At 43.9% G+C, this 14,733-nt stretch overlaps 2 protein-coding genes across 6 annotated transcripts in view; both read left to right on the top strand.

The window, feature by feature from the left end:
* The window catches only part of nebl (nebulette), a 433,041-nt gene that overhangs the window by 247,229 nt on the left and 171,079 nt on the right, over positions 1 to 14,733 (top strand). The gene's annotated exons all lie outside the window — the stretch shown is intronic.
* The window catches only part of LOC137348191 (nebulette-like), a 120,453-nt gene continuing 106,723 nt past the window's right edge, over positions 1,004 to 14,733 (top strand). Inside the window, exons 1-2 of one of the 2 annotated variants that reach the window (XM_068013543.1) lie at positions 1,004 to 1,225; positions 1,747 to 1,801. The gene's annotated coding sequence lies outside the window, so the exon portion shown is untranslated. Of the gene's footprint in view, positions 1,226 to 1,746; positions 1,802 to 14,733 lie in introns of those variants that run through there. The other variant, XM_068013552.1, reaches the window with a different exon arrangement.

Genomic DNA, 14,733 nt, shown 5'->3' with positions numbered 1-14,733 from the left:
ACATGCATGAGGACATTGTTTTTTCTTGTTTGGCTGAATTAAATTATGTTTTGTGGACAGTGGAGATGGTACTACAGTGTTAAGAGAGAATGCATATGTGTCAGGTGAAAATAGAATGCCTGGACATCGAATGTGGAGTGATGTGAGAACTTTAGATGATTCACCCCCAAACTATCTCCTGATATTCGTTGTAATATACAATTCGTCCCACCCGTAAGAAAGCTTGTGTTAATGTGTTTATACAGTTAGAGTTCTCAGATAATGTTATTTCACATGGATTCTGGAAGTGCATGGGAGGCTGAGAGTGTTTTGTGACATACACATGGACATCTTTGCACAAAAATGCACCATACATCATATGAATGTAACCATCACAACTTAATTCGGAAAGAAAAAATGTTTGAAACTGCAATAATCTTGCCTTTTTAAAAATTGTATTTACTTGTTTTCCCATCTCTTAATCTCTGAAGGTCTGTGCAGACTGAGGGGATGTTAGGCTTTCTTGATCTTCCAATCCTGAATTAATTCAAGTTCAATACATCTTATGTTAAGTAAAGGTACCGACAAACAATCTGTTCCTCTGTCTGTGCATTGTCTGTTGAAGACCACATGAATAGTTGAAAATTTATATCACTGAATTTTACTTCTAATTTGTCCATTTAAAAAAAATACCAAATTCCAGCTGAGTTATTTTACTTCCATGTAAGCAAATTGTTGAGATTAGATCAGAATTCTTGTGGTCTTTAAGAATTGTGTAAATGCAGTGGATCACTTAACTTAAGCTGCATGAACTAATCACATTAACATGGAAATGTTTGGCTGAGCGCAGTGGATTTTTCTGGTGTTTGTTATTACCAAGGATTGTTTTCACACCACTCTAAGGATCATTAAGGCACATTGACAGCACAATTAATAATTTTGAGTTGAACAGTTTGAGTTTCACAAGTTAATTTTCAGTGCATCTACAAAGACTAATGGACGTTGAAGAATATTGTGAAATGAGGTAGGACCTTTTTTATTTGAACTTTTAAAAAGTTGAATTGTTTTGTACTTTGAACTAATTAGTAACTGAATAAATCAAAATATATTCTTCTGCATCTGTAATAAACATTAAATAATTTTATTTTTCTGTTTATTACAGACAAGCCACAGTCACTGAAATCAAACCCTGAAGGCATAGTTTGTGAAATATACTCTTAAAGTGATTTAACATGTACAGGGAATGGTATGTGGACACAGCAAGGTGATCAATCATGTGAATAAACCGACATCTGAGTACCATTAAATCTCAGAAAATGTTTGCAGTGTGGATTATGTTGGAACTTATTAATTGATCTTTGATGAGTTGACTCAGAGAATAATCTGTGTTTACAGGGCATAAAATTATATTAGCTGGTCTTGGTAGTATAAAGTGAGTGCTGTATTTGATGAGATAATATGAGTGATTTCCTCACTTTTTTGTTAATATGGATATCAAAACTTTCTATAAATTTGGCACACCATTGCTATTGGCTGGCGTAAGTGTGTAATGAAAGCATTTGTTTTATTTTGAAGGCACTTGATTAATATTCCCTGAAACATGAAACTGATTTTCTTTTTACATTTCTTCATCTGTCTGCTGAGCATTGTAATAGCAAAAAAAATTACTAATTTTATTTGCTCAAACCTCAAGTTTCTTCCCATAATTAGAAATGATTAGAAATAATTATATCACGAATAACTTAAATATATTTAATGCAATTTCAGGAAAGCTTAACAGGTGACTTTCTCTTGTTTTCCACTGGATTTCTTTCAAAAATGGGTAAGTTAAGTGCTACCATTACCTTTTTTGATTCAGTTTATATATTTTGGTGAACCTTTTTACTTGAGATGAAGGATTTCAGTGGTTCAAAATGAACTATTTTTGCACTAGTAACAATAACAGGTATTTAAAGATACTGATACAATGTAGCATGGCCATAATTTCTAGTTGCTGTGTTCCAGCTGTTATATATTTTGTTCTTTATGCTGCCACCATATAGAGGCTAGTCAGAGAAGTTCTTAGACTGCATGTTTAAACATTAATCTTCATTGTATAGTAACTATATACATCCCACACTAGCCTGTGTGTCTCCTTCAAAAGCCACGCTGTATCTGTTCTCAAGTTTTTCCCACATGATCTCTTACATCATGCTGGTGGGTAGTAATAGTTTAGAGTTTAGAGATACAGCACTGAAACAGGCCCTTCGGCCCACCGAATCTGTGCCGACCATCAACCACCCATTTATATTAATCCTACACTAACTCCATATTCCTACCACATCCCCACCTGTCCCTATATTTTCCTACCACCTACCTATACTAGGGGCAATTTATAATGGCCAATTTACCTATCAACCTGCAAGTCTTTTGGCATCTTTACATTCAGAATCTTTACATTCTGTCAAGATTAACCCTTTGGTACCCTTATACTACATCTCCCCTCATATATATCCCAATATATATTTACATACATTCACTTTTTTATTTACATGCTACCCCATCTCCCCCCAAGCCTCTGACTTCATAGATTCAACCCATCAGGAGGCTTCACAACTCTCTCTGATCTTCTTGTTGTCAGATGTGTAAGATTGGTACTCTTTCTCTTGTTTCTTGACTTGGGTGGCCTTTGTTGAGGTTCGTGGCATTTGGTGCTTTTTGAATTTTCAGTTCATCATCTGAGTCGTCTAAATGCGTGACCAATTGACATCTTTGATGTAAAGGAATAAGATTCCTTCTATTTCTCCATATAGAACCTTATTGAGTTCGTACTAGATAAGATCACTGTTGATTCTCATCTTTCTGGAGAATTACCTCTTCTCTATTTTGGTCGCGTACCCAAATCTTTTGCCCTTCTGACTACTTTGGTAGGTTTTCTTGTACTTTTGTTATGAATATGGGTCTGTTTGTTTCGATACGACTTTTTTTTGTCTTGTACTTTCTGATGCTCCTTGCTTTGCAATCCTGGAAGTAATTTCTTGGGTAGAACTAGAAGCTGTGTTCAAAGTTTTCTTCCTATTTAGAGTTCTGATGATGCTAATGCGCACAATAATGGAGTAGTTCTGTATGTCAGTAATGCTAATTGAAAATCTTGATTTTTCATCCACATAGTTTTAATGATTTTGACTGCTTGCTGAGCTTCTCCATTTGATTGTAGATACTTAGGAGAGCTTGTTAGGTAAACAAATCCACATTCTTCTGCAAAGTGCGTGAAGTAATTGTTTGCAAATTGTTTCCATTATCAGATACTATCTGATCAGGTATACCATGTGTTGCAAAAGCATCTTGTAAAACTCTGATGACTGCTTCAGTTGTTGTTGTGTAGATCCGCTTAACGTCGATTCATCTTGACAACTATAATTAGATAGGATCTTCCCTCAAAGAAGAATAAATCCATCACCAACAGTTCTCATGGTCTAGTTGAGAATTGGGTCGAAATTAGAGGTTCTCTATGATCTTGTCTGTGTACCCAATAAATTTGTTGGACTTGCTTCTTCATAAACTCTCTGTCCTTGTAGGAATTTGCTGCATTTCTCTTTCTCGCTCTGGTTGTCTTTGAGTGGCATCGTGGGCTGTGCTGTGTTGTGCGTATTCTGTCCGCATTGTGCGGGTGCTCTGGCAAAATCCGGACTCTCTGCAGTGCTCAGATCGGGGTTGGGAGGGGTTGTCCCTCTGTCCTAGCTCCTGGATTCTTCTTTTGTATCTTCTTCAACTTTCTTTATGATATGAAGGTTAGTACAAGCTCTTCCACTTAAGAGTGAGAACTCCTGATTTCTTCGGACATACAGTGTCTCGAATATCTGCTTTCCATTATATTGAAGCGTTGCTTGTATCTTCCCCCTTTTCTTCAAGTATAGCATCTCCTGGGCTATGTAACTGTGTTTCTGTTGGTTGCAGAACGTGTGAGGAAAGCCTCGGCTCTTTATCTGACAGGGCCGTCACACTTGCTCTGGTGATGAGTTTGAAATTAGTGATATATTCATTGACATATACGTCTGCTGCCCAAAATGATTGTTTCAGATCATTGATCTCGCCCAGAAAGTATTTCGATTTGTCTGCTGCAGGGGGTTGCGTAAATTCATTTACCTCTCAATTCTTAACTACTTTTCCTTTAGAGGTTGTGGCCGTTGAGATTTTATTTCGGCACATCTTACTGAAATGCCCTATTTTCCTGCAATCAAAGCATTCTGCTGTATTGGCGGGACATTGTTCACACCTTTGGGAAGTTTTTGCACCACTTTGATGGCAGGATTTAAAGGTGTCTTATGCTTCCCCTGACCCCTCCCCCACCCCCCTCCCCCCATGTCCCAATGTACCTTTTTCCTGGTGCCTTTTGTTCAGCCCTCTGGTGAAGGAACTGAACTGTTACAGGAGGTTTCCAGTATCAAGGTCCTTTCTCACCCCGCAGGATTGGTCTGATATTGCTGTGCCAAATGAAGTAGGAATCACAAGCGTTTAAGACTTAGTCAAGTTTTGCTAAAGTTTCATCAAAATCTTGTTTTATATCATCAGCTATAGCACCAATTAAATATAATGTATTCACGTGCTCTGGTTTGGACCTGCTGCCAAATTTTGATACATTTTTAAACATTTTATTGCCTTTTTAGAGTGTTCTTATTTCTTTTTCCAGGCTAACTTGCTTTAATGGAGTGTAGCAGGTGTTTGAGAATGTTCTTTTTTTAAATAGGTTCTCTAGGGGTTTTCCCTTTGCTGCAGCAGTTCACTGAAATGTTTACACAGCTGCCTATTGGAATTGACAGCTGTTTGATGGACAGTTCCAGTTGCTTTTTGAGAGATAGGCCGGAATTTTACGCCTACCCCCAAAGAGTGGGAAGGTGGCGGGGCGTGGAGGAGGGGTGTAAATGGAGGGCTCTTCCTGACTGCTATCAATTCCAATAGGCAGCTGTGTAAACATTTCAGTGAACTGCTTAAGCGAAGGGAAAACCCCTAGAGAACCTATTAAAAAAAAGAACACTCTCAAACACCTGCTCCTGCCTCCTTAGAACAGAAGCACATTACACGGGGTGGCGGCGATGAAAAGTGGTCTGCCTGCTCCAAGCCAATCAAGGCCCTGAAGTGGCCACTTAAGAGCCTCTACTTGCCACCATGGGGATTTTACCCGGGGCTGGTCAGGCAGCCCAGGTGCGAGAGAAGCAGGCGGCTCTCTGATGGCCTGGAGTGGGGACCCTCTGCCCAATGGGGGCCCACCCACTTTGCCCCAACCATCCCCAACACGCCCCCCATTCGACCACCCTTGCCTCGCCGGGGCTTGACCGATCACCCCGGGCGAAGCTCCAAAAACTTACCTTCGTTCCGGGCTCCCCAACACCATCTTTGCAGTGGCTGGGTTGCAGTCCCAGCAGAGGCCACCACTCCCAGTGGCACTGCTGGGACTAAGAGCTGCTGGCCCGCTGATTGGCCGGCAGCTCCATTAGGTGGGACTTCTTGCTTCAAGCAGGTGGAAGTCCCGTCTCAGACCAATTAAAGGCCGGGGAACCGCAAAATGTGGGTTGGATCCCCAGGGCAGGCGGAGGGCGACTCCCATCCGGCGAGGGAAAAATCCCGACCCTAATGTTTGTTTACTTTCTTTAAGCTTGACCACTTTAATGTTTTTTCTTCAGCTTGGCTGTGTTAATGGAGACTCTGTTGCATTCAGGGGTTTCCTGCGCTTTTTTTTGTGTTCACTCTTGGACTTTTTTCTCAGTTCACGCACTTTTTAGGGTTTTCCCGCTCTCCACCCTTGCGTTCAGCCTGAGTGAGGGATTGGGTTTTCCTCTTGTTTTCATCTCTCACTCACATGGAACCTTTAGAAAATTAATTTTTTAAGCTCTTCAAATACTTTTTTTTAAACCGGGATTTCTTGATCGTCGGCACAATGACTCACCCAATCGCTCGCTTCTGTTCTAAGGAGCTTATCTCCGCCTTCTAAGGTATGTAGTTTGTTTTTTCTCTTCAGCTACTTGTTTAAAGTTTCTTCTCTTCTGGCTGAAGGATGATTGTTGCTTCACATTTTCTCTTCTGGGTATAGGACTTCGATTCCAGTCCTGTTCACCATATTATATAGTTGGTGGTTCTTGCTCACACCGTATAGAGTCTAGCCAGAGAGGTTCTTAGACTGTATTGTTTAAACATTAATCTTTATTGTATAGTAACTATATAGACTCCACACTAGCCTGTGTGTCTCCTTCAAAAGCCACACTGTAACTGTTCTCGAGTCTCTCCCACATGAACTCTTACCTCATCCTGGTGGGTGGTAATCTTTACATTCTCTCAAGATTAACCCTTTGATACCCTTATACTACACCAGCCTTAAATTTTACACCATTACAATTGTCTTTCTAATTATAACAGGAAGCTTTTGTTGAATTATGGACAATTTTATACAGTAAATTGGCACCCAATTACAAGTGTTGCATTGAAATAAAAACAGAAAATACTGGAAATACTCAGCAGGTCTGACAGCATATGGAGAGAGAAACAGAATTAACTGATGGAATTCTACGTTGGGCGGGAGGCCTTGCCCACCAGCCGAAAAGTCAGTGCTGAGCCCGCATCCGCCAGGCCTGGGGAGCCAGGCTGGGGGTTTTCGCTCCCCAGGCACTTAATTGGGCAGGTTTTCTATCTCCTTGAGGCAGTTAATTGGCCACTTAAGGGCCTCGATTGGCCTGGGGCGGGCAGACCGTTGCTGCTGCCACCGCCCTGTGTAAAATTGCAGCGGAGGAGGGAGGGGGTTGGGAACGCCCCCCCCACCCCCCCCCGCCTCCCACTCAATTTTATGCCCCATCACCAGCCCACTCGTTCGGGGGGCCGTAAAATTCCAGCCACCATTTCTGATTGATGACCTTTTGTCAGAGCAGAAGTGCTGGATTGAGTCAACGCAAATCATTTCATAGAGATGTGTACAGTCAGCTAGGATTAGAAGAGCTGCGTCATTCCATTGATCTGAAATCCAAACTCTGATTGCAGAACTGAAAGCAAAGGTGCAGTTTATTGAATATTAAAATACTGGCACTATATCAATCATGTTATGCGCTTGTGTCCATACATTCTTGTGTATCAACTATTATCTCAACCTTAAGAATCATTCCCTTGATCCCACCTAGGTGCCTTTAATGGTCTCTACTTGTCTAGAAACAGCCTTCAACACCCGGAGGGGTCACACTCAATACGTTGCCTGCTTGTGCCACAGGAGGGGCCCGCGGGAGCTCTGTAAAGGCATAAGTTTTGCAGGGGCTTCAGTTACTTGTTTACAACAACACTTAATAAGCAAAAACATCAAATACAGAATTACAATCATCACTAAAAAGAATTCGGCGCTCAATCACAGGTCGCTCGTTTTACGTGAGCGGCGTGTATCCAGGCTTTCTTTCCTTCCACCGTAACTGCTGACTGGGTGGTCAGTAGCACTTGGAAAGGTCCCTCCCACTTGGTGCCCAAAGGTTCTTCGTGTATTTTTTTCCACGTAGACCCAGATTCCTGGGACGATGTCGTGCCCTCCTTCTGGTGGGTCACCCCGAGCTGCCGATACATTAATCCCTGCTTCTATCCAGGTCCATTTTTCATCTTTGGAACATTCACTCTGTATCACTTGTAGGTCTTGTGTCAGATGGGACGTATTCAGTTTACATATTTGCGTCCGTGCGTCCGGGGGATCACCTTGCGAGGCGGCTTCCTTGGCTGCCTTGTCGGCTAGGGCATTCCCCTTTGCCTCTATGGTGTTGTCTTTCATATGGGCTTTACATTTCAATATGGATACCTTTTGTGGCAATTGCATGGCCTCCAGTAAGTCTCGGACCTCTTTCCTATTTCGAATAGGTGTACCAGCAGCAGTGAGAAATTCTCTTTTGCGCCACAGCTGACCAAAGTCGTGAGCGACTCCAAAAGCATACCATGAATCTGTGTAAATATTAGCTGTCTTCCCCTCTGCTATTCGACATGCTTCCGACAGGGCTCGCAGTTCGGCTTGTTGGGCCAATGTCCCTGAAGGCAGGCATCCCACTTCCACAACTTCATGTAGGGTTGTAACTGCCCATCCTGCTTTCCGTGTACCATTGTCAACAAAGGATGAGCCGTCTGTGAATAGGATTAAATCTGGGTTGAGCAATGCTTCCTCTGCCGCTAGGGTTACCTCCTCTGTTTCTTCCATAATCTCCACGCAATCATGTTCTTCTTCCTCCCTCTCTTCAGGCCACGGGAGCATAGTTGCTGGATTTACTGGGCTGGCCCGGACGATGTGGAGATTTGGAGCCTCTAGGACTGTTGTCCATCGGGTCCATCTGGCTGCGGTCACTTGGGATACTCTGTTCATAGATAGCAAAGTGTGGACTGTGTGCGGACACTTAACCGTTAACTTTTGATCTAATACCAGACCTGCAGTAGCCATCACCGCTTGGCATGTAGCTTCCATAGCTCTTAAGCAACTGCCCCATCCTAGGGCGATGGTGTCCAGCCTTTTCGAATAGTATCCAATAGGTCTCCGTTTGTCCCCGTGCTCCTGTGTCAGTATGTCAGTCATATATCCCTCTTTTTCGTGTACAAACAGGGTAAATGGTTTCCCATTGTCGGGGATTCCCAGGGCTGGCGCTGAGCACAAAGCCCTCTTTAAGTTTTTGAAAGTTTCTTGTTGTTCTTTGGTTAGGGTAACTGATTCTTTAGAGGCCCGCTTTCCCTTCAAGAAATCGGTTAATGGTTGAGCCAGCTGTGTGTAGGAGTCGATCCAGTTTCTGTTGAAGTTACACAAACCCAAAAAGGACCTAAGCTCCTGGATAGCGGTGGGCAGTTTGGCAGCTCGAATGGCGGCAGTCCTGTCCTGGGTGAGTTCTCTCTTTCCTTTTGAAATCTTTTGTCCCAGGTACACGACCTCTCCTTCTGCTATCTGTGCTTTGTCGATACTGGCTTTGTGTCCTCTCTGATGAAGGTGGTCCAGCAGGGTACGCAGATCTTGTTCGTGCTGTTCTTCTGTCTCAGACGCGAACAGGATGTCGTCCACGTACTGAATGACTGTGGAGTACATGGAAGGTAACTCCCTCAAATGGTTTTGTAGGGCCATATGAAATACCGTGGGGCTGTTGTGGAAACCCTGTGGCAGGCGAGTCCAGGTGTACTGTTGTTGTACAGTAAAGGTGAACCACGGTTGGACTTCGGGTGCCAGTGGCTCCGACCAAAATCCGTTGGCCATATCGATAACAGAGAACCATTCGTGTTCCGGCTTCAGGGCATTAAATACTGTCGAAGGGTCAGCTATCAGAGGGGCCTTTTGATCAATACACTGGTTAGCCTTTCTATAGTCAACAGTAAGCCGCTAGGTCCCATTTGGCTTCCGTACTGGCCACACAGGGCTGTTCGAGGTGCTGTGTGTTTTAACCAGCATGCCTCACTCCTCTAGCTGTCTAATTACGGGTAGGATTCCTGCAATAGATGTTTGACTGATGGGGTATTGCTTAGTACAGGGCGGAGCGGATCCCGTAAACGTTGCCGGTTCCATCTGAAGTAGCCCACAATCGTTCTTATCCTGGGCCCATATTGGGTGCTTCCTCAGCTGCTCTTTAGAACATAGAACAGTACAGCACAGTACAGGCCCTTCGGCCCACGATGTTGTGCCGAACCTTTAACCTACTCTAAGATCAAACTAACTACCTACCCTTCATTCTACTATCATCCATGTACCTATCCAAGAGTCGCTTAAATGCCCCTAACGTATCTGCTTCTACTACCACCGCTGGTAGCGCATTCCACGCACCCACCACTCTCTGTGTAAAGAACCTACCTCTGATCTCCCCGAAACCTTCCTCCAGTCACCTTAAAATTATGCCCCCTGGTGATAGCCCTTTCCACCCTGGGAAAAAGTCTCTGACTATCCACTCTATCTATGCCTCTCATCATCTTGTACCCCTCTATCAAGTCACCTCTCATCCTTCTTCGCTCCAATGAGAAAAGCCCTAGCTCCCTCAATCTTTCTTTGTAGGACATGCCCTCCAGTCCAGGCAGCATCCTGGTAAATCTCCTCTGCACCCTCTCTAAAGCTTCCACATCCTTCCTATAATGAGGCGACCAGAACTGAACACAATATTCCAAGTGTGGTCGAACCAGGGCCTTATAGAGTTGCAGCATAACCTCGCGGCTCTTAAACTCAATCCCCCTGTTAATGAAAGCCAACACACCATACGCCTTCTTAACAACCCTATCAACTTGGGTGGCAACTTTGAGCGATCTATGGACATAGACCCCAAGATTCCTCTGTTCCTCCACACTGCCAAGAATCCTGTCTTTAAGCCTGTATTCTGCATTCAAATTTGACCTTCCAAAATGAATCACTTCACACTTTTCCAGGTTGAACTCCATCTGCCACTTCTCAGCCCAGCTCTGCATCCTGTCAATGTCCCGTTGCAACCTACAACAGCCGTCCACACTATCCACAACTCCAGCAACCTTCGTGTCATCAGCAAACTTGCTAACCCAGCCTTCCACTTCCTCATCCAGGGGCCGGGTCGCCTAACTTGCTCTTTGTCAGGCTCTTTCGGTACTGGATCCGTCTCCATGGCTCGAAGCTTGACTCCCATATCCCTGTCCAGCTGAGCGCATCTGTCAATTAACTCCGAGTATTTCACTCTTACTGCGTCCCACTCTGGTAGGGTGGCCTTCAGTATTTTAGACAGTTCTGGCTTTAGTCCATCAACAAAAGCCGTTTTTAAGGGTCCAAAACTGGTGTCGTCCAGCTCCTCTGGAGTAGGGTCTACTATCCCTGAGTATTCCACCCAGGTGGACCTAAACCTCTCTTTGTACTCCCGCACTTCCTCCGGGTTCTTCTGCTGACAGGCTGCAACTTTGCCTTAGTCCGTTTTTGCAGGACAAAACTCTCGCAACCACTTGTTAATCACAGTCCATCTGGCATCTAGTACTTGACCATCTTCACCCAAAGCAATTTGGACCTCTCTCCTTAGCTTTCAGCTCGCTCGTCCGGGAACCATTATGGTCAGAATCTGTACCCCGTCCCATGGATGGAGATCGTAAATTCCCTTTAATCGTTCTAGCTGCTCCCACGTTTTCAGACCCCCTTTCTTCGGGTCGGGCAATCTTGTGGACCACTTGTCGATTTTCTCAGGGGAATCCGGGACTTGTATCCAGTACGTGTTGTGCTCGGCCATGGTGACCTCGCTACCGTTCACAGTCTTCTTTTCCGTCTTGACCTTTACGCGTTTCTGTTAAAGGGGAGCTAGTCGCGGAAACGGTAACCCATCATCATTGTCACTTTCTTCACTGGAAGATTTGGCTAGACTTGCTTCATGCAGTTGCATCTTCCGTTGTTCTGTTTGTAACGACTTCAAACTCGGATACAAGTTAGTTGGAGGTGGTCGGCGGGGTTCGCAGAGCTGTCCCGGTTCCTTCGGTTTGGTCGTCTGCTGGCCTTGTCGTTGTTTTTTAAGCTCTTTAATTTCAATCTGTGGCCTTTCCTTTTCAGATTGTTTTTCAGCTTCTAGTTTTTCCTTTGCAAGCTTTTCAATTTTCAGTTGTTCGCAGACCGCCTTCAGTTGATCCTTTGCATTCGTTAGGTCGCGATCACATTGGGCTTGTCGCATAATCTCATTGCGCTGCCGAATCTGGCCCATTACGGCCAGGGACCATTGGGTCCGTTCTTTATCCTTTAAACGGGTTGTTTTTCCCCAGGCTCTCTTTATATCTTCCAGGGACCACTGTCCCGTGGAGGTGCCATATTTTTTCCCTATTTCGGTGTACGCTTTAGCCAGATTAAACTGTTGCTCTACATATTCTTTCAACTGCCGAAGTATTTAATCTTCAGGAACGTCAGGTGGGGCCCGCCCACCTTTGACGGTAGTTGGTAACTGTCGGTTGCCTTCGTCTGTCAATTTATCCATTCAGGTAGGGAAGTAGGTCTCAAGCCGTCAGGCTTTTCGCCAAGTAGGTATTTCGTCAAATACCGCCAAGTTAGACGTCTTGAAAGGGGGTCTCAAGCCGCACAAGAAAGGGTATTTCCGTCAAATACCACCAAGTTTGGGATCGCGTGGCAGGGAACCGAAATTTAGACAACGACCAAGGACTTTTAACATAAAGAGGAGTTCTTACCTCTGGGGTGCCGATATTGGTCCGATGACTGTGGCTTCGGTCTTAGTCCTCCAGCGATCCTGCCGACTACGCCAAGTTGTTGGATCCCATTAGTTACGCAAAGAGAGACGAAGTCCGACTGTAGCTTTAAGAAGCTTTATTGCAGTACTTCTTGGTTACCTCATCAGCAAAGCAAACAACAACAGCACCTGGGCTCTTCTCTCTTCTCCTGCCTGAGCAGGGAAATCAAGCCTTTCTTATAGTTCTTCATACAAATCAGTGACACCCCCTTTATGTTCCCAATTGGTTTACAAACTCTGCAGTTTCTTGGTGTCATGGCCTGATTGGGGTACTGCCTTGTCACCTTCCCCTCGAGCAGTTTCTTATCCCCCCCTATCTCCTTGGACCGTTAGGCTGATTGCTATGCAATAGGCTACTATTATACAGCCTGCAGCTGTCCTGTTAGTTTTTGCTTGTTAGTCTACTTCTACTGATAAGCTGTCTGTGCGGCCCTGAAACTATGAAGTCAATTCTGATAAGCTGTCTCTGCAGCTCCGAGGTTAGTTTGTTAGTAGTACATGATTGATTAATTATTTCACCTTAAATGTCCCCATATTATTCTGTCCCCACAGTAACTAACTTTAATTCCCTATGCACATTTACGTGCCAATAAAATCCTGTAATTATTTTTTTCTGGGTTATTGATGATACAGAAAGTAACTTAGGTTTGAACAGGGAAAAGCTGTAATCAATAGGTACCTAGTTAAAAGAAAAATGGTGGTGCTGCAAACATAATCTTAAAATTACTGGCAGGCTGCTGTGTCACGCAACACGCGATGATGAAAGACTTGTCCCCACCTAACTGTCCTAGCATTCAACCTGTTACAAATTTTAGGACGGAGGTCAATAATATAAAGGGGACATCACCTGTGGCATTAATGCCGCTTCCTGTGTGTTTACCCAGTGTAAACCGAGGAATTTAGCAGTGGAAGCCATTCTGACCGAAGGTTCTTATTTTTTAAAAACCTCAAAGAATAGACATTTGCTGCACTACTAGTGGAATTGCTCCACATTCAGTTGCTGTTCAGAAATCAGGGCCGCATTTTCAAAAGTTTGCGGGGTGGGGACCCGGTGTGAGCGCCATTTGAAAATCTCAGTCCTGGAGGTCGTTTCAGGATTCTGATGCCTCCAGGACAAATTCAAATTTTCTAAGTGCTGGTGAGGGGGAGTGAATGGGGAACACGCACGCCACCAATTAATGGCTCATCAAGTTCTTTTAGGAGCTTGTTAAGGGGTCAGGGCATTCGGGAGGGCAATTTTTATATTTGCTTTTGGTGATCCTGACCAGTTTGGTGCATGTTAGTGCACAGTTGTCGGAGTCACTGCGGGGCAGAAGCAAGTTTGATTCCATGTGTGGTGAGATTAACTTTGAGGGGCCAACTTGTGGCAAATAGTCCCGGGTCGTGCACTGTACCTCCACTTGGCATCCGTGGCCACTTTCTGCTGTTGTTACCGACCTGGCCCTTTCATGAGCTGCTTGACCCAACGTGGCTGCTGCCTGCCTTTACCACTGGCACCGGGCAGGCAGCTCCTGCCTCCTGGAGGTGCTCGGCACCGAAGTCACTTCCTGCGCAATTAAGGTTTTTGCATTCAACGATTGCATCGCAAGAGCAATGTAGCTGAAGCACAGGGTCGGGACCTGGAATTCATCAGGGTGTCGGGTTCCGAACCCTGCTTTGAAAATCCAGCCTCCAATGTGGGCCGCCCTCCCTCTCTCCACGACGCCTTCATGACAAACATAGACCACCTGCATCTTTCTGGCGTAGTTTCTGTTGGAAGAAATGGGGGTAGAACTGGTGGGATTTCTGATGGTTGTTGTCATTTTGCCTCCTCTTCTGACACAGTGGGGAGGGGTGATGAATGCAAGATGCACCTCTTTCCCCATCAGAATTTCACTAACTGCGGAAAGAGATGGGGATCTGGGTCCAAACTCACAATCCTTCTCTCCCTGCCCAAATAATGGTGACTTTGCATTCCCAGGAATCTCTAGCACACAGCTTTGAAATTTGAATGTTACATACAGAAAAAAGGACAACATCTCATTGCTCAAGAAATTAAGATGAGTTTTTCAATAAATTTTCAGTTTTGGAAAATTGGAGAAACTGCAAAAAAATGTGGACAAGTGAATTTTACTGAAATTTTTTTTTCTATGCTAAATATGGCAAGATGGCATTTCTGAAAAGGCACATTATATAGTTCAAATAGAAATTACATTGATCTCATAGTTGAAAATACTACTTACCATCAGCATTATACTACAGATTTATTGTTTGAAGGGCTTTAACCCACTCAAGTGTAAAGTAATGGAGTAGTTGGCAGTGATTTTAATAATACATCAAAAATTATATCCTTAAGGACTTCAGTGACAAACTTGAATAGGTGAAGCAATTCAGGTTTTGCATCATTTGTCTTTTGCATGCATATTTATGTATGAATTTTAAGATCTGTATTTTCAGGTTTTCTTATTTTTACTTTAAGCTTTAGGGACTTCAAAAATGTAAGGGTACTAAGTCATCCCATTATTTTTGTAAGCAGCAACATATAGTACTTGTACATTTTGATTGACTGATGAGGTTGTTAAATGCCATAGGCAAA

The sequence above is a fragment of the Heterodontus francisci genome, chromosome 2, assembly GCF_036365525.1.
Source record: "Heterodontus francisci isolate sHetFra1 chromosome 2, sHetFra1.hap1, whole genome shotgun sequence".
NCBI lineage: Eukaryota > Metazoa > Chordata > Chondrichthyes > Heterodontiformes > Heterodontidae > Heterodontus > Heterodontus francisci.
The sequence above is the reverse complement of the archived record's forward strand: the minus strand, read 5'-3'. Positions and strand labels throughout refer to the sequence as shown.